Source organism: Chlorocebus sabaeus, chromosome 18, assembly GCF_047675955.1.
Source record: "Chlorocebus sabaeus isolate Y175 chromosome 18, mChlSab1.0.hap1, whole genome shotgun sequence".
Classification (NCBI taxonomy): Eukaryota; Metazoa; Chordata; class Mammalia; order Primates; family Cercopithecidae; genus Chlorocebus; species Chlorocebus sabaeus.
This window is the reverse complement of record NC_132921.1, coordinates 41712119-41725503: the sequence shown is the minus strand read 5'-3', so window position 1 is coordinate 41725503 and position 13385 is coordinate 41712119. Positions and strand designations below refer to the sequence as shown.

Here is a 13385-nt window from a genome sequence, read left to right as displayed (position 1 = left end):
TTTATTAAAAAATATTATTGTGTAAACATAATTATAAAATTATAGTATGGGTTTATAACATGTTTGGTGAAATAATAGCACAAAGTAAAGAGAAGAAGAAAAGGGTATGTAAGTAAATAAAGATATTATATTTTGCTGGAATTAAGTTGGTACTATTCTTTATTCTTAAATGGATTATGATTAGATGAGATGCATATTGTAATTATTGGAGCAATCACTAAGAAATAATGTTAACACAAACAACAGAGGAATTAAAATGATAGATTAGAAAAAACATTTATATATCACAAAATATAATAGTAAAGGAGAAACAGAGGAATATTTTTAAAATGAGGCTGGTTGCAGTGGCTCACACCTGTAATCTCAGCACTTTGGGAGGTGAAAGTAGGAGGAACGCGTGAGCCCAGGAGCAACACAGTGAGACCCTCATCTCTACAAAAAATAGAAATTTAGCAAGCCATCATGATAAACACCTGTAGTCCTAGCTACTCATGAAGCTAAGGCAAGAGGATTTATTGAGCCTCTGAGGTCAAGGCTACAGTGAGCTATGATCACACCACTGCACTCCAGCCTTAAAGACAGAGCAAGACTCTATAGCGATCAATCAATCAATCAATCAATAGAAAGCAAATAGAAAAATGACAGGCATAAATCCAACTGTGGCAATACTTAATAGATGAAAAGCAAATAAACCAAGTACAACACGTAAAAGGAAAGGATTGTCAGATTTGATAGAAACAAGACCCAAATATACACTGTCTATAATAGACACTCATTATATTCAAATACATAAATAAAAAGCAAAATGATGTAAAAAAGGTAAAGCATGAAATCAGTAACTCTATGACAGCTGAAGTGGCTATATTAACATTATATAAAATAGACTTTAATACAAGAAACACCGTCAGAGAAGAAAAGCCATGTTTCATAATGATAAAACATGTCAATTCATCAGAAAGATGTAACCATTAACAATATGTATACATTTAATTATAATGCCCCAAAATACCTGGAGCAAAAATGGACAGAATTGAAAAAAGAAACAGACAATTCAAAATTAATAGTTTGAAATTCAAACAATTGACTCTCCATAATGACTAGACAGAAGATTAGTAGGTATATAGCAGACTTGAGTAACACTATGCACCAGCAATACTCAGCAAACATCTGGAGAACAGTCCACCTGACAGCAAAATAATACGTATTCTTCTCAAGTGCATAAGGAACAGTCTTCAGGATAGACTATTTTATGTCATAAAACAACCTCAATAAATATAAAATGATTAAAAGCATACAAAGTATATTTATCAACCACAATGGAATCAAATTAGAAATCAATAATGGAGAAATTTTGGGATATTAACAAAATGTGGAAATTAATCAACACCCTCTATATAGCCAATGAGTCAAAGAAGAAATTACAAGGAAAATTAGAGTGAAAATAAAAATCAATAGATCCCAACATTTTGGAAGGCCAAGGTGGGAGGATCACTTGAGTCCCAGAGTTTGACACCAGCCTGGGTAACATAGTGAGAGCCAATAAAAAAACTAGCCAGGCATGGTGATGAGTGTCGGTAGTTCCAGCTACTTGGGAGGCTAAGGTGGGAGGGCCACTTGAGCCCAGAAGGTCAACGTTGCGGTGAGGCTTGTTTGTACCTCTGCACTCCAGCCTGGGCGAGAGTGAGATCCTGTTTCCAAATTAAATAAATAAATAAGTAAATAGTGAAAATAAAAATAAATGAAACCAAAATTCACTCTCAAATAAAAGTCAACAGAGTTGATAAATATGTGGCTAAATTAAACAAGAAAGTAAGAGAGAAAATCAAAATCAGAAAAGGAAAGAGGTAACATCACTTCCAAAATCTCCAAAATTTAAAAATGTTTTGAAGGAATATGATGAACAACTTTATGAAAACAATCAGGATAATGTACACAAAATTTTATATTTTAATGCCAAGAACAACCACTAGAAAAAATAACTCGAAGCAATAATTTAAAAATCAACAGAAGATGGCTGGGAGCGGTGGCTCATGCCTGTAATCCCAGCACTTTGGGAGACTGAGGTAGGCAGATCATGAGGTCAGGAGATCGAGACCATCCTGACTAACACGGTGAAACCCCATCTCTACTAAAAAAAACAAAAAAAAAAAGAAAAATAGCCGGGCGTGGTGGGGGGTGCCTGTAGTCCCAGCTACTCGGGAGACTGAGGCAGGAGAATGGCTTGAACCCAGGAGGCAGAACCTGCAGTGAACTGAGATCATGCCACTGCACTCCAGCCTGGGCAACAGAGCAAGACTCCGTCTCAAAAAAAACAAAAAAAAAATCAACAGAACATTTAACATGATATATTAAACAATATTTAACAAAAAGAAGGCAGTGAAAGGGAAATAAAACATTTCTTAAATGAAAAAATTAAAAAACAAATCGCAAAATTGGCTCAAGAAGAATTAGAAATTCTAAACAGAACTAAAACCAAAATAATGAAATAGTAATTAAGATTTTCCCACCACAAAACGCTCAGGCTTATACGGCTTCATGAGAAAATTTAACAAACTCAGAAAATCTGTGAAGAGGAAATAAGTCCTATCTGACTCTATGAAGCTAGCATTACCCTGAAATGTAAGCCAAAGACATCAAAAATAAATAAATACATAAAACGATAGACCAATTTAGAGATGAAACACTCTCAATAAAAATTAGCAAACCAAATTCAACAATACGCAAAAAGGATTTACACCATGAACTAGTTGTATTATTCCTGGAATGACGAGTTAGTTTAACATCCAAAAATCAATTATTAATATAATGTAATACACTATATTAATAGAATAAAGAAAAAATGTGTGTCATCTTTAATAGACACACATAAACGAAAGCTGACAAAATCAAATACCCATTCATGACTTAAACTTGCAACAGACTAGGAAAATAATGGAACTTCCAGCTGATGTAACAGACCTTTGGAAAACTTATAGTTGACATTCTATTTATTGGAGGAAGACTGAATTCTTTCCTACTGAGATCAGGAACAAAACCAGGATATCTATTCTCCCTATGTTTATTCAAAATTTTTGCGGAGTTTCTCATAAGTCTAACAAAGCCAGAAAAAAGGAACATACAATATCCAAACAGAAAATGAAAAAAATAAAATTGTCTTTATTTGCCGTTGACATAATTGCCTGTTTAGAAAATCACACAGAATCTAATCCTTAAAAAGTACTATCACTAATATGTGATTCTGTCAACTTTTTAGAATAAAAGAATAGTAATAAAAAATCAATTATATTTCTATATGACAGCAATGAGGAATTTGAAATAGAAAAATTTACAAAACTTGTATTTACAATAGCATACACAATGTGTAAACATAGAAGAAAATCTGACAAAAGATGTGCTAAGCTTTGTGCAGTGGCAGTATTATAGCCAATCAGGTTTACCTGAGGCATGATTATTGCTAATTGAAAACTTTTCTCAGTACCCTGCTGTGACAACTTGCAATATAGTCAGCACTGGCGACATTTGACTATCTCCATGAAGACTAAGAAAAAAAAATGTGCAAATCTATAAACTAATAACTGTAAGATAGCACTAGAATAAATTAAAGAATGCCTAAATAAATGGAGAAATATATACATTTTTCACAAATTGAAACATTCAATATTAGCTCCTTGTCCTTTAATTATATATTGTAGATTCAATCCAATCTCAAACAAAATCCTAGTGGGCTTCATTTTTAGATATTAAGAAGTTTAATCTAGAATTGATAGATAAATGCAAAAAAATCTCAAATAATCAACACAACATAGAATAACAAAATTGGAAGATTTATACATCTGACTTCAAGATTCAATATGAAGCTACAGTGTTTAAGACCACGAATTGTTGGCAAGAAATAAAAAATAAATCATTAGAAAATGATAGGCTGGGAGCAATATCTGACCCCTGTGAACACTTTGGAGGCTGAGATGGGAGGATCACTTAAGGCCAGGAGTTCGAGATCAGCCTGGGAAACAAAGTGAGACTCTGTCTCTACAAAAAATTTAAAAATTATCCAGGCATGATGGTGCATACCTGTTGTCTCGGCTACACAGGAGGCTGATGCAGAATTGCTTGAGCCCAGGATGTCCAGGCTATGGTAAGCCATGTTCATGACACAGCACTTCAGCCTGGGTGACAGAGTGAGATCCTGCCACAAAATAAAAAGAAAGAGAAAATGATAAAGACTGTAAAAATACAATCATATATGGCTACAATTGATTTGTTAAAAAGATGCAAAGGCAATTCAGTGGAGAAATTACAGTGTTTTTAAAAAGTTGTTAGATCAATTTAATATCTATACATAAAAATATAAACTTTTACCCATACCTGTTGCCACATTTTTTCTTAAATTAACTAATAGGTCTAAACATAAGCTAAAACTATAAAAGTTTTAGTTGAACACATAGGAGAAAAATTTTTGTGACTGTGGTTTAAGCAAAGAGTTCTTAGATAACAAAACTGAAGTCTGACTCACTTAATTATAAATTAGACTTCACTAATATTAAGGTTTTCTGTTCCTTGGGAAAGACAATGTTGAAAGAATAAAAACACAAGACGTTAGGGAGTATTTGCACATCACATTTTTTATAAATAACTTGTATCCTGAATATATAATTTTCTAAATTCAATAATAGGAAAAAAAAGACCCTCTGGAAAATTTAGCAACAGATTTTAACAGAAACTTATCTCAAATAAACACAGGGATGACAAATAAGCACACAACACATGTTCAATATCATCATTCATGAGGGAAATGTAAATGAAAACAAAATTAGACACTGCCTCACACATTAAAAGGTCTTAAATTGACACTACTGATGACATCGAGTGCTGCAAGGATTTAAATCAACTGGAACCTTCACAAACTTCTGGGGGGTATGTAAATTGTTGTAACTACTTTGAAAAACAGTTCTGCAGTTTTGTAAAAAGGTAAACATACACTTAGTGCATAACTCAGCTATCCCACTCCTAAGTGTTTACTACACAGAAATGAAAACCTATGTTTATAGAAAGACCTGAACATGAAATTTCATAATAGCTTTATTTGTAATAGCCTCAAAGAAATCAACCCAAATGTCATACACAGGTAAATGGACAACAAAATTGTAATATATCTATATGCTAAAATGCTATTCAGAAACAAAAGGTATGAAGTCTTAAGACATCTATAGACACTGGTGAATCTTAAATAGTGAGGCTAAGTGACAGAAACCCAAGAATAACAAAAGATACAGATTGCGAGATTCCATTTTTTAAAAACGTTATAAAATGAAAACTAATTTATATAAAGCAGACCAGTTGTTGTCTAGGGTTGGGGAGTTAGGGAGGGGTGGGAGGGAGGGACTATGAAGTGTCATAAGGAAACTTTTGGGCGTGGCCGGGTGCAGTGGCTGACACCTGTAATCCCAGCACTTTGGAAGGTCGAGGAGGGAGGATCACTTGAGGCCAAGAATTTGAGACCAGCCTGGCCAACAGGATGAAACCTCATCTCTACTAAAATTTCAAAAATTAGGCAAGCGTGCTAGCGGGCACCTGTAGTCCTAGCTACAGGAGAGGTTTCGCAGGAGAATTGCTTAAACATGGGAGGGAGAGTTGCAGTAAGCCAAAATTGTGCCACTGAATTCCAGCCTGGGCAACAGAGTGAAGCTCCTTCTCCAAAACTAAAACTAAAATAAAACAAAATAAAAAAGAAATGTTCAGGCGTGATTGATATGTTTGCTATCTTAATTGCGTTGATGGTCTCACAGGTGTATACATACGTTAGAACTTGTACATTTTAAATATGTGCAGTCCATTGTATGTCAATTATTACACCATATAGGTGTTTAAACACACACACACACACATACACAAGATAGAAGTAAATGTTTCATTCACAGAATCTTCATGGACAAATCTATGCTTCAAAGGTAGGAAAATCATGAGGTCAAAGAAAAAACACTGCATTTCTGAGATAGTAATAGAGAAAGAAATATGTGTATTCAATGTTCAATGTACAAATTATTGAAGTCTTTTTGTCCTTTTTTTCATCTCTCCCAACTGTAATTGGAATAGATCAAGTTTACAATAAAAGAAATTCAGTGAAGTTTTCCAAACAGCAATGAGAATGAGCATTGTGGCTCATCCAGAGCTCCAAAAAGCAACTGCTCTGTACCTAAGGAAACCTTGTTTTTCCTTAAAATTTTATTTGTTCTTGGGATTTTAATGACTTTTAAGAATGTTTTTCCTTATACCTTTGAATTTCAGTTTCTTCGTATGCAAAATCAAGTCACGAAGATACTTCCACACAGCCAAGATGTTATAGGATAATGAATTGCTTGATAACCCATCGTAATCTTTGGCAAAAGAACAAAGCATTATTATTGTTATTAAATATTATTAGCTGGCGTATGGTGCCGAACTGATAATTACTTCAAGTAACACTTCATAAAATGCTAACTGTAAAGTGTACATAAATTTATGTATTCATTAATATCATACCTGCTATAAACAAATATTTTGGAAGATTGCCAACATCATTTCTTTCACAATGTTAGTAAATTTTAATTTATATTCAAACCCATTGCCTCAGTTCCTCACATTCAACTCTCTTCAATACTAATTTAAGTTCTTTGGGTTGAATAAAACTAATTTATTTGCCTCTTTCATTATAAGAATAACAGCTTGCAGTACAGCTTTATGAGAAGTTCCCCCACTTCCCTTGAAACACAAGTTTCATTGTTACTTTTACGTTATAATGTTTCATAAGTAAAAAACTAGCTATAGAAATTAAGGAATTTGGGAATTAGTATTTGGGAAATTAAAACAATACTAGGACATGTTTAAATATGGTTATGTTAGCAGAACTGATCACACACACATTGTTGAATTTCCCAAAAATGCTTTTTATCAGAAATCAATTTTATTGTCATTTCAAGATACATATCATGAACTCTGCAATCAAAACTGTAAGAGATCAACAAGAGGCAGGAGGTCTGATCCCTGCTATCAATCCGTATAAATATTATTATACACATATCCCTGTATATGATCCAGAGGTGAAATGCATCATTTATCAGCTACTTAAGGAAAGACCCGGTGCCTATTGACCAGAGTAGGCTGTTCTGAGCTCAAGGAGACTGCCCCCGCTTCTTTTATTTTGAAGAATTTCAATACTGCAGAAAAGTTAAAAGACCAATAGAATGAATACTTACATACTCTTCATCTGACCCCACTAATGGTTTACGTCTCACCACATTTGCATGAACTCTCCTGCTCTGTTTCCATATTTACAAATCCATTTTTAAATAAGTTGTATACATTTCTAAGGCTAATTATGTGCTCTGAACAAAAGGAGTTACTTTCAGCTATCGAGATCAAATTTTGTCACTGAAGGAAATAAGTGAAGTCCAGGCTGATGATGTATGGACATACCTAAAGAAACCAGGTAAAGAGATTGCCATTTGGGCATGAAAAGTTTCCTTTGCTATCCAGATGAGCACCTAGTGTAGGGATGACTCCATAATTTATTTCCTGAACCAGAGCACTTCTGAGAGTGAAAGAAGGTACTTTTAAGATGTGCACCAGGACTGAAATCCCAGGTATGCTGGGCCTTTGGGCCATCCCACTTTGAGTGCACAGTGTAGGAGCAGCTGCTGAGAAGTAATTTGGGCACTAACTTGGGTGTTTAATTTTCCTCTAACAGACACATTCCCAGAGGACAACAGGTTTCTCTTCCAGCTCATGAATCTGAGGCACAACTTGCCGTGTAGACTAACTTACTGGTCTTGAAGAAAAGAGAGAATTTATTTCTTTAACTGAAAAGAATCCCATGCAATTAAAAGACAATTTATGTCAGCTGTAATCAAGTTGATGTTCTGGGTCAGCTAGTCAATGAGTTGCACTCCCTGGACCCTCAAACTCCACCACTGCTACCGAGTCTCCAACTAATTTGTCATGAGTCCTTTAGACAGTCACATGAGAAATGATCAAAGGGCAGGTGTCTGATCACTGGACAACACAGGAGTTTTTATTCCTAAAGCAGGCATCTCCAAGGGTCCAGTTTTATTTTTCCATCTGAATGCAACTCTGCAAATCAAAATGACCACTTTCAACCACTGTCTGATCTGTGTACACCCTGTAAGTCACCCCTCCTATAAGTAGCAAGCAATTGTGGGCATGTAGTCTATTACCAGGAAAAACAAAATGCAGCAACAATCAGAAAAGTTGGCAAACTCAAGTGGACTTTCACCAACATCAAGGTATTTGTAGAAAAAAAACAGAGTGAAAAAGCATAAAAGATGTGGGTGTTTTAAAATAATCTAAATCTCTGGAGACTCTGTCTCAAGTCAGTATGGACTCCTCTGGCTGTGCAAAGAAGTTACTGGAAAGCATGACTGCATGTAATCAGCAGGAAAACCTTATGCTAATGACTGAATGTCTCCTCTTGGACCTCACAGAAAATCTCCTTTCCAGTTCAGGACATTCCTTTAGCTACTACCCAGACCACAGGGTCACTAGATCAAGGGGCCAGTGAACTTCATGCCCAGGTGCAGGTAAGGAGAGAAACAGCAGCTTTCCTAAGAAGGGAGGTAAAGCATTATTTAAAACAACAACAACAAAACAAACAAACAGAAAATCATCTGGCGTTAACTGATAAGATAACATGGTCTCTTATAAGAATCCATCTGTAACATATGACTGGGCTCTGAGCTGCTTAGGGAGACATCAAGGAAGAGGTGTACACTGAGCTGTGATTTGGCATGTGGAGAAGAGGGGAATCGGTATTGGGAATACCCATTCTTTCAAGGAAGGAATTAAACAGTTGAAGATATGGAGGCTCAAAACTGATGTAAGTCAATGTGCTAAGTAGATGCATACATTTGTATATGTTGTGGGTTTCAAAGCAGTTTCCTTTGCATCATTGTATTTAGTCATCTTAACCAGTATTGGAGACAAACTGGAAAATATTATTATTTCAAAATTATAGATGAGGAAATTTAAACAAAGAGAAAATTAACCTGCTTAAGTGTCTTTGGGTTTTAAATGACAGAGCTGAATCTGGTTGACACATATTTGAATGTATTATTCTTATATGTTTTAAGAATACATATGTTTAAGTTTACAGATAAAGAAACTGAAGTTCAGAGAATTCAGCACATGAGTCATAGTCAATACTCAAACCAGGGGTCTCAGGTTCCATATTCCAGATTTCTCACTATTTCATATTGACTGAAGAAAAATAAAATGAGAGTGAGTGTCCAAAACTAATCCAAAAAGACAAAGTAGGGGGGAAAGTTGTGATCCAAATAAAATTATTGGTTCCTATAAGAAATAGATGTAATGTCAGGGAAGAGATGAATCAGATTAAGTGCCCATGGGCAGCAAACAGGATTCCAAAGTTTCCCAGTGAGCTTCTTCAGCTTTTAGTCAATCCTGGAAACAAATCTTGTATTTGTTTCTATCTTAGCTTTCTCACAAGTTCTCCTGTGCTTATGGAGTTCTTCTCCCTGTACTTTCACCTGCACTATCCCTTGGGGTCTAGTTCCATTATTGCTGCTCAGAATTCATCCATCTTGCCCTGAGCTGAGCTTCTGCAGCACTCACCTTTGAAACCCACGTTGAAAAGGCATAGTTCTGTGTGCATTGGTGAGGACCCATGAACTTCTGTTGATGCCTGGGCCAAGGCAACATAGAACATTGCTTTTTCGTTTTGCTGAGAGCAGGCTGCTTTCTCAGCAAATCATGCAGCTTCATTCCTACTGCCTTTACACAGATCAAGGAGTCATTTTCCTCTCTAAATTCTGTTTCCTGACTTTTGTTGTTGTAATTTTCTATTTTGAATAATTTTGAGGGTGGACCGATGCATTTTGGACATATCTGTTCCATATTTCAATACTCTTTTCAAAAGTGCAGGAAAGCCAAAAGTTTACCACGTGTGGAAGCCTGAAATCTTGGCTGAGTCCACTTTTCCCTCGAACCTAGTGTACAATGGGATTTTCATCCAGTACCAGTTTTGACAGCAAGCTGGGAAAGCACAGGTCTTTGGAGGCTAAGACTCCCATTTTTTCATGTGCAGAAAATGAACAATGCCTCCTGTTTCCTGGCACCCGTCACCATTCCCCTCCTAGTACTGAAGGAACCGATGGGCATGATCACATTGCATTTTGGCTCCTATCTCTCATCGTTCTTGCTTAGGCCAGTCAACCATCAAGTCTCTCACCATTTGGCTTTGCTCTTTGAAACTGGTGGAAACTTAAATAGAAGATATTCAAGCTTTGTTTCCTCATCACTATTGTCTTGGTACCACTTGGAGCTCTAGCTATGACCTGTGTGCTCCAGAAATCTGTACTTCAGATGGGGCTTCTTGGTGTGATGGCAGATATTTTAGAAATGCCGAGAATCCATTGTAATTCATAAAGGAATCTGAAAAGGCCCTTCTGAAGTTGTTAGCTGGAGGCATCATGTAAGGGACAGGGGTGTGCAACCCAATATGGATGCAGTCGTGACAATGGCATACGGCCTATGTGACTTAGAACAAGTTTTTATTTACCCACAGAGGTGAAATATTTTTTCCATCATATATTTTCCGTAGCACTTTAAAGGCATTTTTAATATTTAGCATGGGTTTGATATCATTTTTATTCTCAGTATAGAGATTATGAGGCTCAGACCTTGGAGTTACCTCTAGAAGGATTACATATTCCTGGTAATTGTCAGCTGTAATTTGAACTCAAGTCTAAATGATTTGAGTCAAAGCTCTTACTCACTACTCTGTGTTACTTTTACCCAGTTCTCTTTGTCCAGCAGGCATAACTGCCCTCTTTTCTCTGTATAAGTGTCCTGCTAAATATTCGTTGTTCATCATTCTTTATGTAGCCACACATTAAAGAAATTTCTTCTTCATCTAAAGGCTTTCATTTACTTGGTCACTCTTTATTGAGTAGCTTCCAGTCTGAAGCACTGTGCTGGGGATAGAATGAGACACAAATTGCCATTTCTGTTTTCAAAAATATTATCGTTTATTCAGGAAGACACATAAATAAACATTAGGGAATAGTAAGCATTTTAATGGAGGTCTTTCTATTGTGCTGTAAGAGAACATAGGAGTAGTACCTAGCATAAATGGGAAGACAGATGGAAAGAAGGAAAGCTTCTTGGAGGAAGATCAAACTGACAGTATAAAAAGAAAATGTAATCTAGGCCAAGGAATGGCAGAGAGTCAAAAAAGAGCATAAAATTATCCCAACAGTTACAGCATTCAGTCAGGCATTTGCCTTTTGACATATTGACTGTAATACACATTTGACCCAGCTTAGTCACCTTGTTTTGTAACAGATCTTTTACATGTAAGTTCTGTCTCACACCAGGGCTGAATAGTTCTTAAGGGGAGGAAGAAACCAAGTCTTAAGGCATCTTTTATCCCTAGGTTCCTAACCATAATCCTCCCCTATAGTGGTGGTGGTGGTGATAGCACAAAGGAGACTAAACAGGGGAAGAAGAGGAGGTGGTATAGGTATACAGTTGTCCCTCAGTATCATTGCTGGATTGGGTCCAGGAGCCCCGTGGATGCCAAAATCCACAGATACCCAAGTTCCTTATAACAAATGACAAAATATTTGCATACAACCGATGCACATTCTCCCATATACGCTAAATTATCTCCGGATAACTGATATGGTTGTCTCTGTCAAAATCTCCTGTCGAATTATAATCTCTAATGTTGAAGGTGGAGCCTGGCAGGAGGTGAATGGATCATGGGGGCAGTTTCTCATGGTTGGAACTGTCATTGCGATAGTGAGGTCTCTCTCGGGAGATGTGGTTGTTTAAGGATATGGCACCTCCCTGCTCTCTCTCTTGGTCCGGCTCCTGCCATGTAAGATGTCTATTCCCACTCTGCCTTCCACCATGAGGAAACGCTCCCTGAGGCCTCCTCGGAAGCAGATACTGCCATGCTTCCAGTACAACCCGCAGAAATGTGGGCCAATTAAACTTCTTTTCTTTATAAATTACCCGATTTCAGGTATTTCTTTATAGCAATGTGAGAACAAACTGATAACATAATACTTAATACATTGTAAATGCTTTGTAAATCATTGTTATACTGTGTGGGTTTTTATTTGTATTATTTTTATTGTTACCTTGTTTTTTTCTTTGTTTTTATTCCCTAATATTTTTGATTCACAGTTGATTGAATCCATGGATATGAAACCTATAAATATGGAGGGATGACTGTATACTGAGAAGAGTAATGTTTTGAGACAAACACAGAACTATGAAAAAAGTACGCAGCCCTTCTATTTTTATGTCTAGGATGAAACTTAAAGGTCCACAATGAAGAATTTTATGTTCCTTACTGCCCTCCCATCACAGATACAGAGGCATAGTTCTGATTATATGGACTAATGCAGGCTCTGAATACTTGGAACAAGAGAAAGACCTTATTTTCTTTTAGTTCTAACAAAGCACAGGGAATCAAGGGCAGTAAACCAAAAGGAAAAATGTTCCATCATTATTTCCCTGTATCTCTAGTCCAGGCTTCTTCTGTTAGGCAGTAAGCTGCTTTTTCTGCTGGAGAAAGTAAGAAGGGGAGCAAAAAATCAACAAAAACCTACGGGGATTATGAATTGGTGATAATGTAAAGCATAAATGTAAGTAGATAAATTGAAAGAATGTGATTTTTGTGGTCAGGTGTTTGCATGGTACACTAACAATAAATTCATTAAGTCACTAATAATGAGGTTTACATGCTAAATCAAATAAAATTACACTGATTTCTTCTCAGGATCTTATGCTAAACAGGATATTATAAATTGTGTAAACTTGTTGTCTGGTGTGAGCCATGACCACACCAGCAGACCTTTTGGGAGCCGGAAATGAGAATAAAATGCATGGGTTTATGTTCTATAGGAGTAGCAACTATCCTGTGATACACTCAATTCTAGGTGCACTGGATGGCACTCTTCCATAATTATCATATTCATGGTATTAATACTATAACAACAAAAAAACACAATTTTGTTCACTAACTTTGTGCAAGGCACTGTTTCAAGATTTACACACAGCTGTACCCAGAGTCCTTCTAGAATGCCTGCTGTATATTTTCTTCCAGTCCAGGTGTTATTTATCCTTCATGGACCAGCTCAAAGCTATGGTTCTCATTTCAGTGTCCCTTGGTCTATTCACTATAGCTGACCTCTCCCTGCCTTGGGTATTTATAAACCTTGTTATCTGCATTATCATTTGACCTTTTACTGTTCTTTAATTGAGTTGTATCTTTTCATCCCTATTAAATAATAAGTTAATGAAAGGCAAAAATAAAAAACAAATTGTAAATATGATAACAAGATATGAGATTTTATATAATA

The 13385-nt window shown here is 36.1% G+C and overlaps 1 non-coding gene across 1 annotated transcript; it reads left to right on the top strand.

Moving 5' to 3' along the window:
* Window positions 1–3397: 3397 nt before the first annotated feature.
* LOC119618728 (U4 spliceosomal RNA) lies at window positions 3398–3538 on the top strand. Its single transcript, XR_005235089.1, has one exon. It is a non-coding gene; the product is annotated as a U4 spliceosomal RNA (small nuclear RNA).
* The last annotated feature ends 9847 nt before the right edge of the window (window positions 3539–13385 follow it).